Genomic DNA, 23,923 nt, shown 5'->3' with positions numbered 1-23,923 from the left:
AACAAAAAAAAGATTGAAAACTAAACTACCTCACACAGACCTGGCCCCAACACACAACAGTCCACACACACACTACGCACCAGCGAAGGAGGGGGAGGAATTACACTAAAAAGGGAACCTAACCACACACAAACAGTTAACTACAAATAACAAGTGAGAAATAAGTATTTTTTTTAACAAAAAACTGTCACTTAACTACCACACGCCCGGAGTTCAGGAATCTAGAAGCATACGCAAGAGCAGCAAACTAGATCTGAGGTCAGTCAGGGTTGGCAGGGGATTGTGGGTACGGGGAGGAGCTAGGAGCTTAGATCTCTAAGCTATGAAATAAGTTGCCGGCTCGGATCCAAGACCGAAAGGTTACTGACAAATGAAGTACCTACTTCAGATCTCTTGGTATTTTAGGAATCCATAACTTCTTTCCACCCTTCTGGTTTCGGGAAAAGATCCTATGTTGGGTGGAAAAACATATGCCAACTGCATAGAGGGTTTTGCCTTCCTACTCACTCCTGGTAAGTGTATCTTAGAAGAGAGTTGAACGATCAAAAGGAGCACTGATGAAGGACATATTGATGCCTTCTGTAAAAATCACATAGGAGCATCCAGTCATGCCGGTGATTGACAATGCCAAAGCCTGCACCCCTTGCTTTGCCACTAGCTGCATTAAAAAGCAAACACATGGTCATATTAATCATAGATAGAAGGGTAGATAGCTGGAACTCCACTGACTTTTAGATGTCCCCAGGCAGGTTACCTGAGAGGGAATTTGATAGCTGCGTTGTCAAGTCCCTCTGGAAACGACTCATGTGAGCCAAGAAGTTCAGAGCTTTGAATGCAAATGTCACTGAAGCCTACGCCCATTTCCCAAAACTGTCAAATGGCCTAGATTATCTATTAAAGAGATGAAAAGATGTGGTCTCCTCCAAAATCTCCTTTCTTGTAGCTACTGCAACAACCATGACATTTACTTTGGGATGCCTGCTCCAGTGGGACTGATCCCTGGGGGCTACCAAAAAATGATCTGGTTTGTGTGGGATCAGCTCCACCATGCCACATTCCTTCCAGGCCCACTGAGAGACAAGGTGTATTACCTTTTCAGCAGGTGGGACCACCCAGGAGTTTAAAGAGCCAGCACTGAACACCTCAGGGAACACTGACTCTTCTGGATAGGGAGATTTAGTGGACCAACTCTTTATTCACTTCATCAACTCCAGAATGTCTCTAAAAGAGATGCCCTCCACAGGGTATCATGGTGAACCAAACCCTTCATTGAAATTGGTGCCTTCTGTGACTGACTCTGGAGATTAGTTCAAGTGCCTTCTCTTACAGTCCAGTTTACTCGGGTCCACCGCAGAGGCACTTAAAAAAAGTCAAGAGTACTGTAAAAATTATTTTGAAGGAGAAAACAGAAAAGGAAGAGTTAAGATGGAGAATTTATTGACAGAAATTGTAGAAAAAATAAATAAGCACTTATCCAACACCAAAGCAAAGGCTCCAATGTAGATGATAAGAAAAAACTGTATCAATGATTAACCCGCAAACATTAATGGGTGCATGTATCACAAAGGCTGGAAATTAGAAGTTATGTACCTACCATAACGTTCCATGTTAGTTGTCTTCTCCCACCTTCTTTCTTGCTGGATGGGTTCTGAGCCGATCCTCAGCTCTGACTCGGCACTTGCTAAGCTCAAAAGTCACTTCCACCAGCTCGAGGCAGCCCTATATCCCATGATGCAAGGCGGTGATTACCCAGATCTCGTTTGGTAGCTAGAGGAAAAGAAAAATAACTACTATCTTCCCCCAAGGGAAGAAGAACAACTAGCCTGAGAAAAACTGTAAGGGGAACCCAGGTAACTAAGTACAGAGCTAACTGGTGTCCAAGGGAGAAATCTCCCAGAGAAGGAGATAGTTCAAGGTCTGTCCAGGCTAGGGGGACAGGAGGGAGGGATGCAAGAAAGAAGGCGAGAGAAGACAACTAACATGGAACATTATGGTAGGTACATAACTTCTAAATGCTAAGTTGTCAATCTTGCCTTCATTCTTGCTGGATGGGACTGCGTCCCTAGCACCTCTATCCTGGGTGGCTCAATGGAACAGACTCTTGAGAACTGTGGAACCAAAACTCGCCCTGTCCCTGGAGGCCAAATCCAATTTGTAATGTGAGACGAAGGTATGAGGAGTGGCCCAAGTGGCTGCTGCACAAATAGTGTCTAAGGGTAGTCTAGCCTGAAAGGCTGTAGATGTGGCTAGGCTTCTGGTAGAATGTGCTTTTGGTGTTGAGATCAGCTGTTTGCCCCTAAGCTGATAAATGTAAGAAATAGTGGAAGACAGCCATCTGGATAAGGTCACCTTAGAAACAGTGAGACCTTTCTTATTTTCAGCATAAGAAAGAAAAAGCTGGTCAGACTTTCTATATTGCTTTGATCTGTCCAAGTAATATCTGAGTTGGCGATGAACATCTAGGCAATGCAATTTTTGTTCTGCCCTGTCAGAATAATTGGGAAAAAATACTGGAAGATCAATAGATTGGTTTAAATTTGTCTTAGAAGCAACCTTGGGCAAAAAAGACGGATTAGTTCTCAAAGATACTCTATCCTTGTGGAAGACCAAGTACGGGGGACGAACACAGAGAGCATGAAGTTCCGACACCCTTCTAGCCGAAGTAATAGCGACCAGAAAGAGTGTCTTCCAAGAGAGAAATTTTAACGAGCATGTAGCAGCCGGTTCAAAAGGGGGAAGTATTAAGGATGCCAGCACTAAATTTAGATCCCACTGCGGTGGAGGATCCCTAACAGGGGCTTTAAGTAGGAAGATCCCTCTGAGAAAGGCTTTGCAAAGTTTGTGAGACATAATGTTTTGGTCTGCAAAACAGACATGAAAATTCAAGATTGCTGCCAGCTGGACTTTAACTGTGGAAGAAGAAGAACCAGAGTGAAAAATTTCAGCTAGGAAGTCCAAAACTGACTGAATAGGGGCAGTGAAGGGATCTATGTTCTTAGACCTTGCCCAAAAGGAAAAACGTTGCCATTTGCTAGAGTAAATCCTTCTGGTAGAGGGCTTTAGAGAAGCTACTATGATATCCCTAACGGGATTAGAGATCATAGGAAGCCTGGCTAAGGAAGGAAGTGGAGCAACCAAGCAGTGAGGTTGAGGGAACGAATGGACTGGTGCAATTGACCCGACTGGTGGGTCAGAATATCTGGAACTGGGTCCAGATGCCAAGGCTGCACTAAAAGATGTCGATGAAGGAACGGGAACCAAATTTGTCGAGGCTAGTAAGGAGCAATGAGAATCAGCTTGGCTCTCAAGTCGGTAGCTTTCTGAAGCACTTGAGGAATTAACGGAAAAGGGGGAAAGGCATAAAGAAGTCCCCGGGGCCAATCCTGGGTTAGAGCGTCTCTGGGGGGATGGCCTGGAAGTGGAAAGAGAGAGAAGAAGTCTGGGCATTTGCTGTTTTGGGGTGTAGCAAAAAGGTCGCAGCAAGAAGGGCCCCACTTCTGAAAAATCTCTTCCGCTATAGATTGTTTGAGAGACCACTCGTGAGGCATGAGTATAGCTCTGCTCAACCTGTCCGCTATGATGTTGGTTTTCCCGGGGATATGCGTTGCTACCAGAAACCGATGAGAGGAGATCGCCCATTGCCAAAGTCTGAGAGCTTTTCGACACAGAGGATAGGACTTGGTCCCGCCCTGTTTGTTGATATACCATACTACGGACACGTTGTCCGTGTGAACTGCGATAGTTCCTAAAGGAAGAAGGTTGTTGAGGGCTTGCAACGTTAAAAGCACTGCTCTCATCTCTAGGACATTTATATGCAGGTGGTATTCGAATGGTTGCCACGTGCCATGGACCATCCTGCCCTGATAATGCCCCCCCACCCGATCAGGGAGGCATCCGAAGTCACCGTGGCTACCGGGGCCGGGGGGACAAATGGTCTGCACTGATGGACTAGGGGGGAAGAAATCCACCAGGATAGGTGACTCTTGCAGGTCTGTGTGACAAGGATCTTGTGACGCATGGGCAACTGCTGGAAGGACCATTGGGTAAACAACATCCACTGTAGGAGACGCATGTAAAAGCGGGCCAGAGGAAGAAGTGTGATGGCAGCTGCCATTAGGCCTAACACTTTCAGGACCAACCTGGCTTGTACCTTTTTGCTGAATAGGATGATCCGAACATGATTTTGGATATCCAGGATTCTTTGATTTGTTAGATTTGCTGACATCCGCGTAGTGTCTAGATCTGCCTATAAAGGTAATAGATTGGCAAGGCGATAAGGAAGACTTTTCGAAGTTGACAGAAATCCCTAACTGGCTGCAGAGACGTAGAGTGTAATCCCTGGCCTGGAGAAGTTGATGCCTGGTGGTGGCTGTGAGGAGCCAGTTGTCTAGGCAATGGAAACACCTGGAATCCCTGACGTCTCAGGTGAGCCGTGACCACTGCCATGCATTTGGTGAACACTCTGGGGGCTGTGGTGAGACCAAAGGGCAGGGCTCTGAATTGAAAATGACTGGTCCCCAGCCGAAAGCGGAGAAACCTTCTGGAGCGTCTGTGGATTTTTATGTGATAGTACACATCCTGAAGGTCTATAGAAAGGGCAAAATCGATTGAAGTGTGACCATCCGAAATCTCGTCTTTTGACAGACTTGTTTAGTCTGCTGAGGTCTAATATGGGTCTCCAGTCTCCCGTCTTTTTGGGGACCAAAAAGAACCTTGAGTAGATTCCGGATTCTAAATGGCCTGCTGAAACTGGCTGGATGGCCCTTTTCTCTAGAAGTTTTGAAACCTCTAGCTTTGCGCTTTCCCTTAGACCGGGTGGAACATCTGGAAAGGATCCTTTTTGAGAGAAGGGGCTTTTCTCGAAAGGTATTCTGTAACCCTCGGATATGATCGACTGTATCCATTTGTCTTGAGAAAGGGAAAGCCAGGCTTCTGGGTACAGTGACAATCTCCCCCCGACTGCCTCCAAGGGTGGGCAGTCGGGCAACACCTCACGGATGCTGGAAGGGCTTGTCAGAGAGAGGCTCTCTGCTGCCCTGGTTCTGCGGACCCCCTCTGCCCCTAGGGCGGCATCTGTTGTTATTACCCCCTCTGCCTCTGGGGTAAACTGACCACGCAAGGCCAGGCATGACTCCTTGAGATTTTCGGAACCACATTTTCCCTCCCTTCTGACCTTTGGGGTAAGGTCTTGAAGGGGTGGAGAAACGGACTCCTACGGCAGAAAGAATCTTGCCGTCTTGCTCGCACCTGGTCAAAGTGTCCTTCACCTGAGGTCCAAACAAAGTTGTCCTATCAAAGGGAGAGTTTGTGAAGGACACCTTAAAGGGGTCTGCAAAATTGCAAAGTCGCATCCAGGACTGACGTCTGAGAGCCACTCCTGTGCCTGCAGCTCTACTCGCTCCATCAGCTGCATAAGAAATGAGCCGCATGGAGGAGTTAGTTATGGAATTTAGGATTCCCAGCTGAGAGGCAATCTTCTCTTGAGCCCCAGCAGCTGATGGATCCTGTATCACCTCACCCAATTCCTTGAGGATATCTCTTTGAAGTCGGGTGAAGTGACATAGATAATTCAGCGAACGCATAGCAAAGGTCGCTGAGGAAAACATCTGCTTACCATACCTGTCCATGGTCCTAGACTCCTTGTTAGGAGGATGGACCGGTACGGAAGGATCTGCAAGTTCCTTTCTGGTGGCAGCCGTCACCACCATGGCATCAACCGGGACACCTTTGGTGAGAAACTTTTAGTTATGTACTCACCATAACTTCAGATGTTTGGGATCCATCTCGCCTACATTCTGACTGATGGGTTCGGAGCCGATCCCTCGGCTCCGACTCGGCACGCTTATGCTATAGAGCGAGGCCTCTTATTGGCTGAGCTATCTTTATCCCAGGATGCACCACCGCTAATCCCCCAGATCTTGTTTGTCCGCATTCATGCACACATGCATAACCTGATTATATAACATTGTTAGATGTTTCAAGATGAAACAACAGGATTCGGACCTTCTGATATCCTCTGATCTCCAAGGAAGGGGGAAGGAGGGTGGGTTATTAGGAATGTAGGCGAGATGGATCCCAAACATCTGAAGTTATGGTGAGTACATAACTAAAAGATGTTATGTGATCCAATCTCGCCTACATTCTGACTGATGGGACAGCCCCTAGCACCTAAATCCCAGGTGGCTCATTGGAAAACACTCCTGAGCACTGTGGAACCAAATGAAGCTCGTCCTCTAGATGCCACATCTAATTTGTAGTGAGAAATGAAAGTATGCGGGGAAGACCATGTAGCCGCAGCACAAATGTCACTAATAGCAAGCTTAGAATGAAAAGCTACCGAAGTAGCCATAGCCCTTGTAGAATGAGCCTTGACAGCGGTGGAAAGCTACTCGACAGAAAAAACGTAAGCTTGAGTAATACAGTCCCTGATCCATTTGGCAATAGTGACCTTTGTGACTGCGTTGCCCAATTTGTTTTCTGCAAAGGACACAAACAACTGATCTGTATTCCTTGATTGTTTGGTCCTATCCAAATAAAACGTAACTGCCTATGGACATCTAGTGTGTGGAAAATAAATTCCGCTTTATTGGAGTATTTTGGGAAAAACACTGGGAGCTCTAATGACTGTTGTAAGCATAAAGTAGAGCAGACTTTAGGAACAAAAGAAGGATTTGGTCTGAGGGAAACTCTGTCTGGATGAAAAACCAAGTACGGAGGTTTTACTGACAAAGCTTGAAGTTCTAAAACCCTTCTGGCTGAAGTAATTGCCACTAGGAAAGCTGTCTTCCATGATAGAAACTTTAAATCACAGGTAGCTGCCGGTTCAAAGGGGGAAGAAGTCAAGGCATGTAATACTATATCGAGATCCCATGGAGGTGCAGGATGAGAAACTGGAGGTCTTAATAGAGCAGCACCTTTCAAGAAGGTCTTACACAACCTGCTGCTCATTAAAGGTGGGTCTATGGATTCATGAAAGTTAGAAATTGCTGCCAGTTGTACTTTGATGGTAGAAACAGAAGAGCCTTGGTTGAAAAGAGAGGTTAGGAACTTGAGTACTTCTGCTACGGGAGTTGAAATGGGGTCCAGGCCCGAGTTGAGCCCATATAGCAAATCTTTTCCATTTGCTAGAATAAAGTTTCTTCAGAGTCGACTTGTGGGCTGAAGACAATATGCGCACTACCTCTGGGTCTAGTGCATGTCTCCTGACTATGGTTGGAAGAGGAGGAGCCAGGCCGTTAATCTTAATGTGTGTAGGGACTGGTGTAGTAGTCCCGACTGATGAGTCAGTAGGTCTGGGATCTGGTCCAGGAACCATGGACCTTCCAGAGCATGTTTCCGAAGATAGGGAAACCAGATTTGACGAGGCCAGTAAGGAGCAATTAAGATCATCTTGCTCCCTAAGAGAGAAGCCTTCTGAATTACCTTGGGTAGGAGAGGAACTGGAGGGAAGGCATAAAGCAGGCCGGTGGGCCAAGGATGGACTAAGCGTCCATAGGGCTCTTCCCCGAGCCGGGTTAGGGAGAAAAAATCCTTGCACTTAGCATTCAGAGGAGTCGCGAAGAGGTCGCAACAAGGAACTCCCCATTCGCTGAAAATCTGTCTTGTAATAGTTATGTTCAGAGACCACTCGTGAGGAGAGAGAATGGTCCTGCTCAACCTGTCGGCTACGACATTGGATTTGCCCGGTATGTGAGTAGCCACTAGGAAGCGATTGGTTGAGATTGCCCATTCCCAGACCCTCATCGCTTCTCTGCAAAGAGGATAGGATCTGGTCCCTCCCTGCTTGTTCAGGTACCAGACAACTGACATGTTGTCCGTGTGAACAGCAATTACGCCTGAGGGAGGTAACAGTGAAGGGCTTGAAGGGACAGGAGTACTGCTCTCATCTCTAGGATGTTGATGTGGAGAGAGGTCTCTTCTGGATGCCATTTGCCCTGGACTGACCTGCCCAGGGAATGCCCCCACCCCGTCTGGGAGGCGTCCGTGGTCAAAGTGGCCGCCAGAGGAGGAAGAACAAAGGGTCGTCCCTGATCCAAATTGGAAGACACTAGCCACCAGCGAAGGTCTCGTCTGCAAGATTCTGTGATCCATATTAGATGATTGAGAGGGAGTTCCTGAAAGGACCATTGAGTTGAGAGAAGCCACTGGAGGATTCTCATGTGTAACCTTGCCAAGGGAACTAGCAGAACTGTGGCAGACATCGATCCCAATAGTTGCATGACCATTCTGGCTGGGGATTTGGACCTGGGGAGTAAGGCTCGAACCTGATTTTGTATGATCTGAATTCTGTCTGCTGGTAGATAGACCCGCATCTGGTTTGAATCTATCTCTGCCCCTATGAATCTTATTCTTTGAGATGGCCGTAACACAGACTTTGGCCAATTGAAGGTGATTCCGAGGGAATTGCCAAGTGATGTTGTGGCTTGCAGGCTCCGTAGAAGTAGATGCTTGGAGGTGGCAATTGGAAGCCAGTCGTCTAGGTACGGAAACACCTGGAATCCTAGACTCCTCAAGTGAGCAGTCACTACTGCCAAGCATTTGGTGAACACCCTGGGGGCTGTGGTAAGACCAAAGGGCAGCGCACGGAACTGAAAATGACTGCTTCCTAGGCTGAAGTGCAAGTGTCTCCTGGACGTTTGATGTATTTTGATATGGTAATACGCGTCCTTGAGGTCTATGGAGCACATGCAAACACCTTTCTCCAACAACGGGAGAATGGTTTGTAAAGTGACCATTCGGAACTTGGACTTTTTGACTGAACGGTTTAGGTTGCTTAGGTCCGAAATGGGCCTCAAGTCCCTGGCCTTTTTTGGCACAAAAAAGAATCTTGAGTAAGTCCCTAATCCGATCTGGTCTGCGGGGACCGGTTGGATGGCTCCTTTTTGCAGCAGTTTTGAAACATCTATAGCTGCGGTATCCCGTTGACTGGGTGGCGGGTCCGGGATTCTTTTGGACTGAGGGGGGGGGACAACAGAATGGGATGGAGTAACCTCCGGCGATAATTCGAAGCACCCATCGGTCCTGAGTGATGCCTTCCCAGGCCTTTAGGTGCTTCGAAAAACGACCCCCGACTGGCTCCGGAGCAGCACAGTCGGGCAATCCCTCAGGGACTATGGAAAGTTGAAGAGCCACGAAAGGACTCGCGGTCTCCAGTATTGCGGGGGCCTCTGCCGCCTCTGGGACGGCGTCTTCCTGATGAATTTCCCCCTCCTCTGCCTCTGGAGGGGGAACCTTCCTGCTGAGAGGGGTAAGACTTCTGCGATCTCCGGAACCACATCTTCCCTCCTCTTTTAGCCTTGGGATAAGGCCGAAAGGGAGTGGAAAACCATGCCCCTACGGCAGTCAGAGTCTTACCCTCCTGTTCACAGCGGGTAAGTGTGTCTTTCACCTTGGGCCCAAACAGGGAGGACCCATCAAAGGGGCCGCAATGAAGACTTGAAGGCCTCCGAGAAATGACACAGGCGGAGCCAGGCTTGTCTCCGTAGAGCAATGCCTGTACCGCCGCTCTACCCTTCGGCCGCATACGAGATGAGCCTCATGGACGAGTTCGAAATGGATGACATTGTAGCCAGCTGAGATCCAACCGTCTGGGCTAGCTCTTCAGGCAGGTTACCTAAGAGGGTATCGGACAGCTCCTTAATCAGATCCCTCTGGAATCTCGTAAAGTGCGTTAGGTAGTTCAGAGACCTCAAGGTAAAGGCCGCTGAACTTAGGGTGCGCTTGCCGTACCGATCCATGCTCCTAGACTCCTTATTAGGAGGATGGACGGACGTAGAAGCCTCTGCTACATCCTGCTGCGTAGCAGATGCCACCACCATAGCATCCACAGCCACACCTTTCATGAGGAGCTCTCTATCTGGGGGTGCTGAAAGAAATTTGTTTGGACGAGCGGGCACCGGTTCCACAGAGTCCGGGTGTTCCCACGCCCTTCAACAGATCAAATCCAAGAGCTCATCGAAGGGCGGAGACACCCAGGAGGCGGAGGGCTGAGCCCCGAAGGCCTTCAGGAACACCGACTCATCAGCAGAGGGAGGTTTGGACTGCCAGCCGCCTCGTTGTTTTAGGGCTTCTAGGATGTCTGCAAAGGAGACATCATCCGAGGACGACTTGGGGGACCCCTCTGCATCATCGAGATCGGTGTCAGATGTCAAAGACTCGTCAGGGGAGTCAACGTGCTTCCTCTTGCATGTTTTCTTCCTGGGAGGTTCTTCCGAAGAGGCTTCAGAAGGAACTCCAGGAGGAGGAGAAACCCCAGCGGGGGTAACCTGAGGCCCAGGGGCTCCGCTGTCTGCTGACAGAGGAACTGCCAACGACCCAGTCTCCAAATGTAGGGAAGGAGCTGGGGAAACTGTGGAGGTAGCCAATGAAGATTTGGCTAGAGCACTCCTCATAGCCCTGAAGGCGGGACCACCAGAATCCTGGGAAGGTCCCCTCCGTGCCACGACAGTGGACGGTACTCCCGCCGATGCACCAAGAGGGAGACTTGGGACCAAGGTATCAATCCAAGCCTCCCAGGGCCGAAGGAAGAAGTCCGTGCACTGAATTCACCCAGGAGCCGGAGTTGGAGCAAGGGTCGGCCTGACCCTAACACCTCCACTGGTTCCACCAACACCTGCTCCAACGGTGCCAAACTGTTGGAGGAGGAAGTACTGTAAGGGAGTGGACCATCGGCCCAAGCCAAATGGGTTGGAGCCGAAACCATCTTTTGGAACACCGGAGACTGGAAAAGTCGAAGGAGTACCCTGTCGATGTCCGAATCAGACATCCTGGAAGATCTCGAGGATACCGATCGGGCCCGAACCGATTTCGCCATCGGCTCCGAAGGGCTCGGGGACCGGCTCCGAAAGGACTCCACAATTATCGGCTCCGAGGAAATCTTCAAGGAAATTTCCCTCGGCGCCGATAAAGACTTCGGCTCCGAGGGGGAAGTGTCTCAGCCGATGACCCTTATCGGCTCCAATATCAGTGGAGCCGATGAGGGTGACCCACCTCTCGATGCTCCAGACCTTGGCTCCGAAACCAGAGGGGTCGAGGTAGGAGGCATTGAGGCAGACCGTTCCGACCTCGGCTCCGAAGTCCGTGGAGCCGATGGAGAAGTCTGCTTACCTTTTTTAGCCGTCAGTTCCGACTGACTGGTCGGAGCCGGCGCTTTCCTCTTAGAAAGAGACGGAGAGGAAGATAAGGCCTCCTCGAAAGAAGGCTTGATTAATCCTTTAAGGATTAATTTGTTTTTCCTCTCCTGGAGGACTCGAGGGGAAAACGCATGACACACACTGCAGGATTCCTGGAGATGTTTGGTGCCAAGACAATAGACGCACGAGGAGTGGTCGTCCGTTATGGACATTTTAAACCCACACCTCGTGCACTTCTTAAAACCGGATGGTTTATGCTCCTTAGACATAGTTGTAAAAACAGAAACAACAGTAAACTTTAAACAGCTTTAGGACACAGGTACAATAAGTATGCCCGTACTCAAAATATATAAACTGAAACAAGAAACTTTTTTTTTTTTTTTTTTTTTTTACACAACCAAGAAAGGGGAAGAAAGCAAGGAGGGTCAAGACCCTCTAACTCAAACGGGTACTTGACCCACACACAACCACTAAAGTAATTAGAACAGGGGAAGGCCCCTCTAACTGAAACGGAACCTTCTCTGACAGGAAAAATAAAGCAAAATTCAATAAAACACCAAGAGACACACTCGTACACAAAAAATAGCCGTTAAAACAGCTTTTGGGTTGAAAAAGAGAGAATTACTGACAGGAAAAGATACTATTAATATAGTACTTAGTCCAGCCAATGTTGAGACCACGTCCAAGCTCTGTAAGCGGCAAACGAGATCTGGGGGATTAGCGGTGGTGCATCCTGGGATAAAGATAGCTCAGCCAATAAGAGGCCTCGCTCTATAGCATAGCGTGCCGAGTGGAGCCGAGGATCGGCTCCGAACCCACTCTGCTGCCCTGGTTCTGGACCCTCTGCCCCTAGGGCGGCATCTGTTGTTATTACCCCTCTGCCTCTGGGGTAACTGACCACGCGCCAGGCATGACTCCTTGAGATTTTCGGAACTACATTTTCCCTCCCTTCAGACCTTTGGGGTAAGGTCTTGAAGGGGTGGAGAAACGGACTCCTACGGCAGAAAGAATCTTGCCGTCTTGCTCGCACCTGGTCAAAGTGTCCTTCACCTGAGGTCCAAACAAAGTTGTCCCATCGAAGGGAGAGTTTGTGAAGGACGCCTTAAAGGGGTCTGCAAAATTGCAAAGTCGCATCCAGGACTGACGTCTGAGAGCCACTCCTGTGCCTGCAGCTCTACTCGCTCCATCGGCTGCATAAGAAATGAGCCGCATGGAGGAGTTAGTTATGGAATTTAGGATTCCCAGCTGAGAGGCAATCTTCTCTTGAGCCCCAGCAGCTGATGGATCCTGTATCACCTCACCCAATTCCTTGAGGATGTCTCTTTGAAGTCTGGTGAAGTGACATAAATAATTCAGCGAACGCATAGCAAAGGTCGCTGAGGAAAACATCTGCTTACCATACCTGTCCATGGTCCTAGACTCCTTGTTAGGAGGATGGACTGGTACGGAAGGATCTGCAAGTTCCTTTCTGGTGGCGGCCGTCACCACCATGGCATCAACCGGGACACCTTTGGTGAGAAACTTTTAGTTATGTACTCACCATAACTTCAGATGTTTGGGATCCATCTCGCCTACATTCTGACTGATGGGTTCGGAGCCGATCCCTCGGCTCACCGGCACGCTTATGCTATAGAGCGAGGCCTCTTATTGGCTGAGCTATCTTTATCCCAGGATGCACCACCGCTAATCCCCCAGATCTTGTTTGTCCGCATTCATGCACACATGCATAACCTGATTATATAACATTGTTAGATGTTTCAAGATGAAACAACAGGATTCGGACCTTCTGATATCCTCTGATCTCCAAGGAAGGGGGAAGGAGGGTGGGTTATTAGGAATGGGCGAGATGGATCCCAAACATCTGAAGTTATGGTGAGTACATAACTAAAAGATGTTATGTGATCCAATCTCGCCTACATTCTGACTGATGGGACAGCGTCCCTAGCACCTAAATCCCAGGTGGCTCATTGGAAAACACTCCTGAGCACTGTGGAACCAAATGAAGCTCGTCCTCTAGATGCCACATCTAATTTGTAGTGAGAAATGAAAGTATGCGGGGAAGACCATGTAGCCGCAGCACAAATGTCACTAATAGCAAGCTTAGAATGAAAAGCTACCGAAGTAGCCATAGCCCTTGTAGAATGAGCCTTGACAGCGGTGGAAAGCTCCTCGTTAGAAAAAACATAAGCTTGAGTAATACAGTCCCTGATCCATTTGGCAATAGTGACCTTTGTGACTGCGTTGCCCAATTTGTTTTCTGCAAAGGACACAAACAACTGATCTGTATTCCTTGATTGTTTGGTCCTATCCAAATAAAAACGTAACTGCCTATGGACATCTAGTGTGTGGAAAATAAATTCCGCTTTATTGGAGTATTTTGGGAAAACACTGGGAGCTCTAATGACTGTTGTAAGCATAAAGTAGAGCAGACTTTAGGAACAAAAGAAGGATTTGGTCTGAGGGAAACTCTGTCTGGATGAAAAACCAAGTACGGAGGTTTTACTGACAAAGCTTGAAGTTCTGAAACCCTTCTGGCTGAAGTAATTGCCACTAGGAAAGCTGTCTTCCATGATAGAAACTTTAAATCACAGGTAGCTGCCGGTTCAAAGGGGGAAGAAGTCAAGGCATGTAATACTATATCGAGATCCCATGGAGGTGCAGGATGAGAAACTGGAGGTCTTAATAGAGCAGCACCTTTCAAGAAGGTCTTACACAACCTGCTGCTCATTAAAGGTGGGTCTATGGATTCATGAAAGTTAGAAATTGCTGCCAATTGTACTTTGATGGTAGAAACAGAAGAGCCTTGGTTGAAAAGAGAGGTTAGGAACTTGAGTACTTCTGCTACGGGAGTTGAAATGGGGTCCAGGCCCCGGAGTTGAGCCCATATAGCAAATCTTTCCATTTGCTAGAATAAAGTTTCTTAAGTAGTCGACTTGTGGGCTGAAGACAATATGCACTACCTCTGGGTCTAGTGCATGTCTCCTGACTATGGTTGGAAGAGGAGGAGCCAGGCCGTTAATCTTAATGTGTGTAGGGACTGGTGTAGTAGTCCCGACTGATGAGTCAGTAGGTCTGGGATCTGGTCCAGGAACCATGGACCTTCCAGAGCATGTTTCCGAAGATAGGGAAACCAGATTTGACGAGGCCAGTAAGGAGCAATTAAGATCATCTTGCTCCCTAAGAGAGAAGCCTTCTGAATTACCTTGGGTAGGAGAGGAACTGGAGGGAAGGCATAAAGCAGGCCGGTGGGCCAAGGATGGACTAACGCGTCCATAGGGCTCTTCCCCGGAGCCGGGGTTAGGAGAAAAATCCTTGCACTGCATTCAGAGGAGTGTGAAGAGGTCGCAACAAGGAACTCCCCATTCGCTGAAAATCTGTCTTGTAATAGTTATGTTCAGAGACCACTCGTGAGGAGAGAGAATGGTCCTGCTCAACCTGTCGGCTACGACATTGGATTTGCCCGGTATGTGAGTAGCCACTAGGAAGCGATTGGTTGAGATTGCCCATTCCCAGACCCTCATCGCTTCTCTGCAAAGAGGATAGGATCTGGTCCCTCCCTGCTTGTTCAGGTACCAGACAACTGACATGTTGTCCGTGTGAACAGCAATTACGCCCTGAGGGAGGTAACAGTGAAGGGCTTGAAGGGACAGGAGTACTGCTCTCATCTCTAGGATGTTGATGTGGAGAGAGGTCTCTTCCGGATGCCATTTGCCCTGGACTGACCTGCCCAGGGAATGCCCCCCGCACCCCGTCTGGGAGGCGTCCGTGGTCAAAGTGGCTGCCAGAGGAGGAAGAACAAAGGGTCGTCCCTGATCCAAATTGGAAGACACTAGCCACCAGCGAAGGTCTCGTCTGCAAGATTCTGTGATCCATATTAGATGATTGAGAGGGAGTTCCTGAAAGGACCATTGAGTTGAGAGAAGCCACTGGAGGATTCTCATGTGTAACCTTGCCAAGGGAACTAGCAGAACTGTGGCAGACATCGATCCCAATAGTTGCATGACCATTCTGGCTGGGGCTTTGGACCTGGGGAGTAAGGCTCGAACCTGATTTTGTATGATCTGAATTCTGTCTGCTGGTAGATAGACCCGCATCTGGTTTGAATCTATCTCTGCCCCTATGAATCTTATTCTTTGAGATGGCCGTAACACAGACTTTGGCCAACTGAAGGTGATTCAGGGAATTGCCAAGTGATGTTGTGGCTTGCAGGCTCCGTAGAAGTAGATGCTTGGAGGTGGCAATTGGAAGCCAGTCGTCTAGGTACGGAAACACCTGGAATCCTAGACTCCTCAAGTGAGCAGTCACTACTGCCAAGCATTTGGTGAACACCCTGGGGGCTGTGGTAAGACCAAAGGGCAGCGCACGGAACTGAAAATGACTGCTTCCTAGGCTGAAGTGCAAGTGTCTCCTGGACGTTTGATGTATTTTGATATGGTAATACGCGTCCTTGAGGTCTATGGAGCACATCCAAATTCCTTTCTCCAACAACGGGAGAATGGTTTGTAAAGTGACCATTCGAACTTGGACTTTTGACTGAACGGTTTAGGTTGCTTAGGTCGAAATGGGCCTCAAGTCCCGGCCTTTTGGCACTAAAAGAATCTTGAGTAAGTCCCTAATCCGATCTGGTCTGCGGGGACCGTTGGATGGCTCCTTTTGCAGCAGTTTTGAAACCTCTATAGCTGCGGTATCCCGTTGACTGGGTGGCGGGTCCGGGATTCTTTGGACTGAGGGGGACAACAGAATGGGATGGAGTAACCTCCGGCGATAATTCAAGCACCCATCGGTCCTGAGTGATGCCTTCCCAGGCCTTTAGGTGCTTGAAAACGACCCGACTGGCTCCGGAGCAGCACAGTTGGGCAATCCCTCAGGGACTATGGAAAGTTGAAGAGCCACGAAAGGACTCGCGGTCTCCAGTATTGCGGGGCCTCTGCCGCCTCTGGGACGGCGTCTTCCTGATGAATTTCCCCTCCTCTGCCTCTGGAGGAGGAACCTTCCTGCTGAGAGGGTAAGACTTCTGCGATCTCCGAACCACATCTTCCCTCCTCTTTTCGCCTTGGGATAAGGCCGGAAGGGAGTGGAAAGCCGTGCCCCTACGGCGGTCCGAGTCTTACCCTCCTGTTCACAGCGGGTACGTGTGTCTTTCACCTTGGGCCCAAACAGGAGGACCCATCAAAGGGCGTCGAATGAAGACTTGAAGGCCTCCGCGAAATGACACAGGCGGAGCCAGGCTTGTCTCCGAGAGCAATGCCTGTACCCGCCGCTCTAGCCCCTTCGCCGCATGAGATGAGCCTCATGGACGAGTTGAAATGGATGACATTGTAGCCAGCTGAGATCCAACCGTCTGGGCTAGCTCTTCAGGCAGGTTACCTAAGAGGGTATCGGACAGCTCCTTAATCAGATCCCTCTGGAATCTCGTAAGTGCTAGGTAGTTCAGAGACCTCAAGGTAAAGGCCGCTGAACTTAGGGTGCGCTGCCGTGCCGATCCATGCTCCTAGACTCCTTATTAGGAGGATGGACGGACGTAGAAGCCTCTGCTACATCCTGCTGCGTAGCAGATGCCACCACCATAGCATCCACAGCCACACCTTTCATGAGGAACTCTCTATCTGGGGGTGCTGAAAGAAATTTGTTTGGACGAGCGGGCACCGGTTCCACAGAGTCCGGGTGTTCCCATGCCCTTCGACAGATCAAATCCAAGAGCTCATCAAGGCGGAGACACCCAGGAGGCGGAGGGCTGAGCCCCGAAGGCCTTCAGGAACACCGACTCATCAGCAGAGGGAGGTTTGGACTGCCAGCCGCCTCGTTGTTTTAGGGCTTCTAGGATGTCTGCAAAGGAGACATCATCCGAGGACGACTTGGGGGACCCCTCTGCATCATCGAGATCGGTGTCAGATGTCAAAGACTCGTCAGGGGAGTCAACGTGCTTCCTCTTGCATGTTTTCTTCCTGGGAGGTTCTTCCGAAGAGGCTTCAGAAGGAACTCCAGGAGGAGGAGAAACCCCAGCGGGGGTAACCTGAGGCCCAGGGGCTCCGCTGTCTGCTGACAGAGGAACTGCCAACGACCCAGTCTCCAAATGTAGGGAAGGAGCTGGGGAAACTGTGGAGGTAGCCAATGAAGATTTGGCTAGAGCACTCCTCATAGCCCTGAAGGCGGGACCACCAGAATTCTGGGAAGGTCCCCCCTCCGTGGCCACGACAGTGGACGGTACTCCCGCCGCCGATGCACCAAGAGGGAGACTTGGGACCGAAGGTATCAATCCCGAAGCCTCCCCCCCAGGGCCGAAGGAAGAAGTCCGTGCACTGAATTCCGACCCAGGAGCCGGAGTTGGAGCAAGGGTCGGGCCTGACCCTAACACCTCCACTGGTTCCACCAACACCTGCTCCAACGGTGCCGAAACTGTTGGAGGAGGAAGTACTGTAAGGGAGTGGACCATCGGCTCCGAAGCCAAATGGGTTGGAGCCGAAACCATCTTTTGGAACACCGGAGACTGGAAAAGTCGAAGGAGTACCCTGTCGATGTCCGAATCAGACATCCTGGAAGATCTCGAGGATACCGATCGGGCCCGAACCGATTTCTCCATCGGCTCCGAAGGGCTCGGGGACCGGCTCCGAAAGGACTCCACAATTATCGGCTCCGAGGAAATCTTCAAGGAAATTTCCCTCGGCGCCGATAAAGACTTCGGCTCCGAGGGGGAAGTGTCTGAGCCGATGATCCTTATCGGCTCCAATATCAGTGGAGCCGATGAGGGTGACCCGCCTCTCGATGCTCCAGACCTCGGCTCCAAAACCAGAGGGGTCGAGGTAGGAGGCATCGAGGCAGACCGTTCGACCTCGGCTCCAAGTCCGTGGAGCCGATGGAGAAGTCTGCTTACCTTTTTTAGCCGTCGGTTCCGACTGACTGGTCGGAGCCGGCGCTTTCCACTTCTTAGAAGGAGACGGAGAGGAAGATAAGGCCTCCTCGAAAGAAGGCTTGATTAATCCTTTAAGGATTAATTTGTTTTTCCTCTCCTGGAGGACTCGAGAGGAAAACGCATGGCACACACTGCAGGATTCCTGGAGATGTTTGGCGCCAAGACAATAGACGCACGAGGAGTGGTCGTCCGTTATGGACATTTTAAACCCACACCTCGTGCACTTCTTAAAACCGGATGGTTTATGTTCCTTAGACATAGTTGTAAAAACAGAAACAACAGTAAACTTTAAACAGCTTTAGGACACAGGTACAATAAGTATGTCCGTACTCAAAATATATAAACTGAAACAAGAAACTTTTTTTTTTTTTTACACAGCAAAGAAAGGGGAAGCAAGGAGGGTCAAGACCCTCTAACTCAAACGGGTACTTGACCCACACACAACCACTAAAGTAGTTAGAACAGGGGAAGGCCCCTCTAACTGAAACGGAACCTTCTCTGACAGGAAAAATAAAGCAAAATTCAATAAAACACCAAGAGACACACTCAACACAAAAATAGCCGTTAAAACAGCTTTTGGGTTGAAAAAGAGAGAATTACTGACAGGAAAAGATACTATTAATATAGTACTTAGCCCAGCCAATGTTGAGACCACGTCCAAGCTCTGTAAGCGGCAAACGAGATCTGGGGGATTAGCGGTGGTGCATCCTGGGATAAAGATAGCTCAGCCAATAAGAGGCCTCGCTCTATAGCATAAGCGTGCCGAGTCGGAGCCGAGGGATCGGCTCCGAACCCATCAGTCAGAATGTAGGCGAGATAGGATCACATAACATCTGTTTTTCAGTGGGGGCCTTGATAAATTTTGAAGGCCTCCTGGGGACTGGTTCCACAGAATCAGGAGATGCCCACGCCTTTCGAGCTATCACGTTCATGAGGGGGTCGAAAGGCAGAGACACCCAGCAGGTGGAGGGTCGAGATCCAAAAGCCTCCAGGTATACCGACTCATCCTCGGAGGGGTTAATGGAAGGCCAGTTCCCCCTCTGTTTGAGGAGTTCAAGAATGTCTGAAAAGGATACATCCTCAGAGGGGGATCTTGGGGACCCCTCCGACTCATCTAAGTCGGTATCTGATGTCGTAGACTCAGGGGAGTCTAAATGCTTCCTCTTGCAGGTCCTCTTACGCGGGGGTTCCCCTGAAGGATCAGGAGAAACCTCGGAAGAGGGAGGTATTCCCAATGGGGAAACCTGGGGCGATGGATCTCTGGGTCCGGGAGCAAGAGAGTGGGAAGAGATATCTACAGGCACTGAAGAGGGAGGAGCTAAAGGGACCGACTGTTGACTGAGCTCGGGGGCTAGTACACTCCTCATCACCTCGAAGGCTCCCCTCCCGGGGAGGACCGAGAGCTCCCGCTCCGAGGAAACAGGAATCCCCGGCCCCACCGAAAGGGAAGGCTCCGAAGCAGATGTCGGTGCCGAGCTTACCAAAGCCGAAGCTCCAAGGGGGAGAACGGGGTCGGACAAGGGTCCGATGCCACTAGCCCCCTCGGAGCCGACGAGGGAAGCCCGACGACCGGATCCCTCCAAGGACGGTCTCAAGGAGGAGATAGGAGTCGAAGACGACAGAGCCGAAAGGAGTGGTATCGGCTCCGAAGCACCAACAGTCACAGTTCCAATAAGCTCTGGCTCCGAGCTCTGAAGGAGAGTCGAAGGAGGAATTTCTGGAGGGTGTGGAATAGCGGTCGTCTGCTGAGACGGGCTATGAAGCATCTGGGCCAGTGCCTGTGATTTCAGCAGTCTACTCACCACTCTCTCCAAGTCATGGTCTGAGAGTCTGGAAGACCTTGAGGATCGGCTCCGATGGCTCCGCTCCGAAAGTAAAGGAGAGGCCGGAGCCGAATGAATAGACTCCAGCGACGGAGATCTGGATCTCTTTCTCGACAGAGCCATCGGAGCCGAAGAACCTTCGGTTCCAGTTGGAGTCGACAACTTGTCGGCTCCGAGCTGAGTCAGAGATGTGTCGGCTCCAGCCGGAGCTGACACAGGCATGGAAGCAAGAGTATCGGCACCGATACCGAACCTTCAGAGAAGGAAGGATCGGCTCCAGCCGGAGCCGATCTCGACTCCGAGCGAGTCGGATCTAGGGCCGAAGGCTTGGACACTGAAGCCTGGGCCTTGGGAGGCTTTGAGGGCTTCCCCGAGCCGGACTTAGCCGGGGAGCTCTCAGGCTTTAATAAGCCCCTGAGAATGAGTTTATTTCTACGTTCCTGCAGGACTCTCTGGCTGAAGTAGTGGCAAATAGCACAGGAGTCCTGCAGGTGTAGAGGTCCCAGGCAATAAATACATGAAGTGTGGCCGTCTGTCAGAGACATCTTCTGACAGCACGAGTCACACTTCTTGAAGCCTGAGACCCTAGCTTCTTTAGACATTACTGAGTGCCTACACACACACACTACACACTCAGTCCAAAAAATATTAAACTAGTTTAATTAAACCAAGTACAGGGAAAAAAACATACAGACACACACAAACAAACCTTGACAGGAAAAATATAGGAGGGGTAAAGACCTAAGGCCCGACTAGCAAAAAATATAAATAAAGGGAACGGGACACTAACGGGAATAGGGCTAAGTGAATCGAAGAATTAACTAAGTAATATATATACAAATATAAGGTAATGGGGTGGACTAAAGTCTTAGAAAAAAGCAGAGAAAAATTCACTTACCAGGAGCTGGTAAAAAGTTACCTCATGAGCGAAGCGGCAAACGAGATCTGGGTAATCACCGCCTTGCATCATGGGATATAGGGCTGCCTCGAGCTGGTGGAAGTGACTTTTGAGCTTTGCAAGTGCCGAGTCGGAGCCGAGGATCGGCTCCGAACCTATCCAGCAAGAATGAAGGCGAGATTGACAACTTAACATCAAACATTTAAAAAAATTGCTGTATATACTAAGTGGGAATCATACCTTCTTACCATAATGCTGACACTTTCCATATTATTTTGGAATATGAATGGTTTCACAGGCATAGACAAAAAGGAAACAATAATTAATTATATTAAGAAATGCAGACTGCAAATAGCAATGCTACATGAGACACATTTGGAAAAAAATGAGCATGTGAATTTGATAAACAAAGGATTTCAGGATGGATTTTCTGCAGAATACCAGGGACAAAGCAAAAGAGGAGTAGTTACATTAATTGCTTGGGTCCATCTTTGACTACTGAAAACTACAAAACTTGAATGGCGAAATATCAAACATAAAGTAGCAAAACGTAAAATTATCGAGAAATGACAACTTTGAAAATAAGTTAATCGAATGGCCATAGTTGGCTAACAACCAGGAAGTAATGCGATGTATAAGGTAAATGAAGGGAAACCTTCTACATTTGCCCTATTCCCCACTGTAGTGCAATCTCGGTGATGGTATATATAGTTAGCCCCTCTTCTCACCTTGCTTGGTTGTGTTTGCAATGTTGACGGACTATGGTCAATCAATGTTTTTTTTTTTTTTTTACTCCTGTCTTTGTTCAATAATTTTCCCTTTTGCTGTTTTATATTCAATATTTTGCTGTTTGAGTTTTGTAGTTTTTGGTAGCTGAACACACACCCAACTGCTTGAGGAACTCTAGTAGTGATGAAAGAGGAAAAAAGAAGACAATGGCAGATTTGTAGTAGTAAGGGGCTACTGCAATGGGATGAAGATTATGCTGGCATGAATTTATATTCCATCTAAAAAAGTTATGCACTCACCTTAACATTTCATCTATGTTGTCCATTTTCTTTCTTCCAAGACAAATGGGTTTAGATCTGACCATGAGATCCGAATCAGCCACTTTTTCCAGGTCATGCAACACTGCACCTCTCAAGCTCCTCCCTTATCCACAATGCACTAGTCCCCCAACAAACCTTAGATTTTGTTTGCTGCCCTTTTAAACTTGTATAACAATAAAGAAGATTTAATAACAGCATCTGGAGCTCAAATAAAGGAACACTGGTTCTTTCAGAATCTTTTAATCCTTCCAAAAGTCAAAATGGTAGAGGGCTGGAGGAAGGGCAGTTGAGGAAAAATGAAAATGGACAACATAGATGAAACATTACGGTGAGTACATAACTTTTTTATCTGACATTGTCATTTTCATTTGTTCCTCAACAAATGGGACAGAATCCCAAGCTACCTAAATGTCAGGAGGACTCTAAGGAAGGATATTCCTGAGCACTGCTGAGCCAAAGCCTGCTCTTCCCCTAATGACCAGATCTAATTTTAAATGAGCAATAAAGGTACGAGGAATAGCCCAAGTTGTGGCTACACAAATATCATCCAATGATGATCTAAATAAAAAAGCTGAAAAAGTTGCCATAGACCTGGTAGAATGAGATTTTTGGTAGTTTTGGTAAAGACAAACCCAATATTTTGTAAACAAAGGTAATACAATCAGTAAGCCATTTAGCTAAAGTCACTTTAGAAACTGATTTGCCTAATTTTGATTCTGAAAAAGAAAGAAATAACTGTTCTGATTTGGTTCTAACATGATAAAACTGAAATTGCCTGTGAATGTCCAAAATGTAACATATACAGTCCTTTATTTGAGAAATTGGAAAGAAAACTGGAAGGTTGATAACCTGATTAATGTTGGATTCTGTCACCACCTTAGGAAGAAAGGAGGGATTGGTTTGTAAGGATACCCTATCCTTATGTAAAATCAAATAAGGAGGCTTGGAAGACAGGGCCTGTAGTTCTAAAACTCTTCTACCAGAGATACGAGATACTAAAAAGACAGTTTTCCAGGTCAAATATTTTAGTTCACACTTAGCTAATGGATCAAATGGAGACTGTGTCAATGACTGTAAAACAATATTAAATCTCATGGCGGAGTGTGATCTTTTAATGGGGCTCTAAGAAGAAATGTTCCCCTTAGAAATGCTTTACAAAGTTTGGAAGAAGCTAAAGATAAATTATTTACTCTTATATGAAAATTGGAAATGACAGCTACCTGTACTGTAACAGTAGAAGAGCTAGCACCTTCACTGAAAATTGTAGATAAAAATTCAAGAACTTTAGGAGCCAGTGCTGAAAAGGGATCATTTTACAGTGCCCAGAAAACAAATTTTTTCTATTTACTTCTGTAAAGTTTTCTAGTGGAAGGTTTGTGGGGAAAATAAAAGAATGTGGCAGAAGGGGCAGGAGAGTCTGGGCTGTCTAGCTATCAACAGAAGTGGAGAAACCATGTGGTAAACAGATGTATCATGCCTGTCGGGTGAGAAAGAAGGTCTGTAACTGGATCCAGAATCCATGGCGGGCTAAGTAGATGAGGCCAAAGAAAGGGAACAAAATTAAACAAGGCCTGGAACGGGCAATGATGATAACTGTGCTCTTCAATCGAGACACTTTCTGAAGAAATTTGGGGATTAGAGGTACTAGGGTGTAGGCGTAGAAGAGACCAAGTGCTTCTGTCAGTGATTCCCACGGTGGGGGGAATCACTGCAAACAACCTGCTGCAGTTGTTGAAGGGAGATGCAAGGAGGTCGCAGCAAGGATGGCTCCATCAATGGTAAACCTTTTCCACAACTTTTATGTTCACTGACCACTTGTGAGGCATTAGAATGGACCTGCTTAATTTGTCGGCCATCATGTTGGATTTCCACGGAATGTGCACTGCTATCGGAAACCAACTGGATGAGCTTGACCATTGTTACACTCTCATAGCGTCTCAACATAGGGGAAAGATTTGGTTCCTCCTTGTTTTTTGATGTACCAGACCACTGACATATTGTCCGTCTGAATCTCAGCAGTTCCGGAGGGAAGAGAGTCTTGAAAACCCTGCGATGCTAGGACAGCTCTCATCTCCACGACATTTATATATCTGTTTTTCTCTCTGGGGGAC

General features: G+C 48.3%; 1 protein-coding gene across 2 annotated transcripts in view; it reads right to left on the bottom strand.

Annotated features, from left to right (window-relative positions):
* HORMAD1 (HORMA domain containing 1) overlaps window positions 1-23,923 on the bottom strand; it is a 4,208,304-nt gene that overhangs the window by 3,074,276 nt on the left and 1,110,105 nt on the right. The gene's annotated exons all lie outside the window — the stretch shown is intronic.

Source organism: Protopterus annectens, chromosome 8.part0 (assembly GCF_019279795.1).
Source record: "Protopterus annectens isolate FY-2018-M chromosome 8.part0, PAN1.0, whole genome shotgun sequence".
Taxonomy (NCBI): domain Eukaryota; kingdom Metazoa; phylum Chordata; order Ceratodontiformes; family Protopteridae; genus Protopterus; species Protopterus annectens.
The sequence above is the reverse complement of the archived record's forward strand: the minus strand, read 5'-3'. Positions and strand labels throughout refer to the sequence as shown.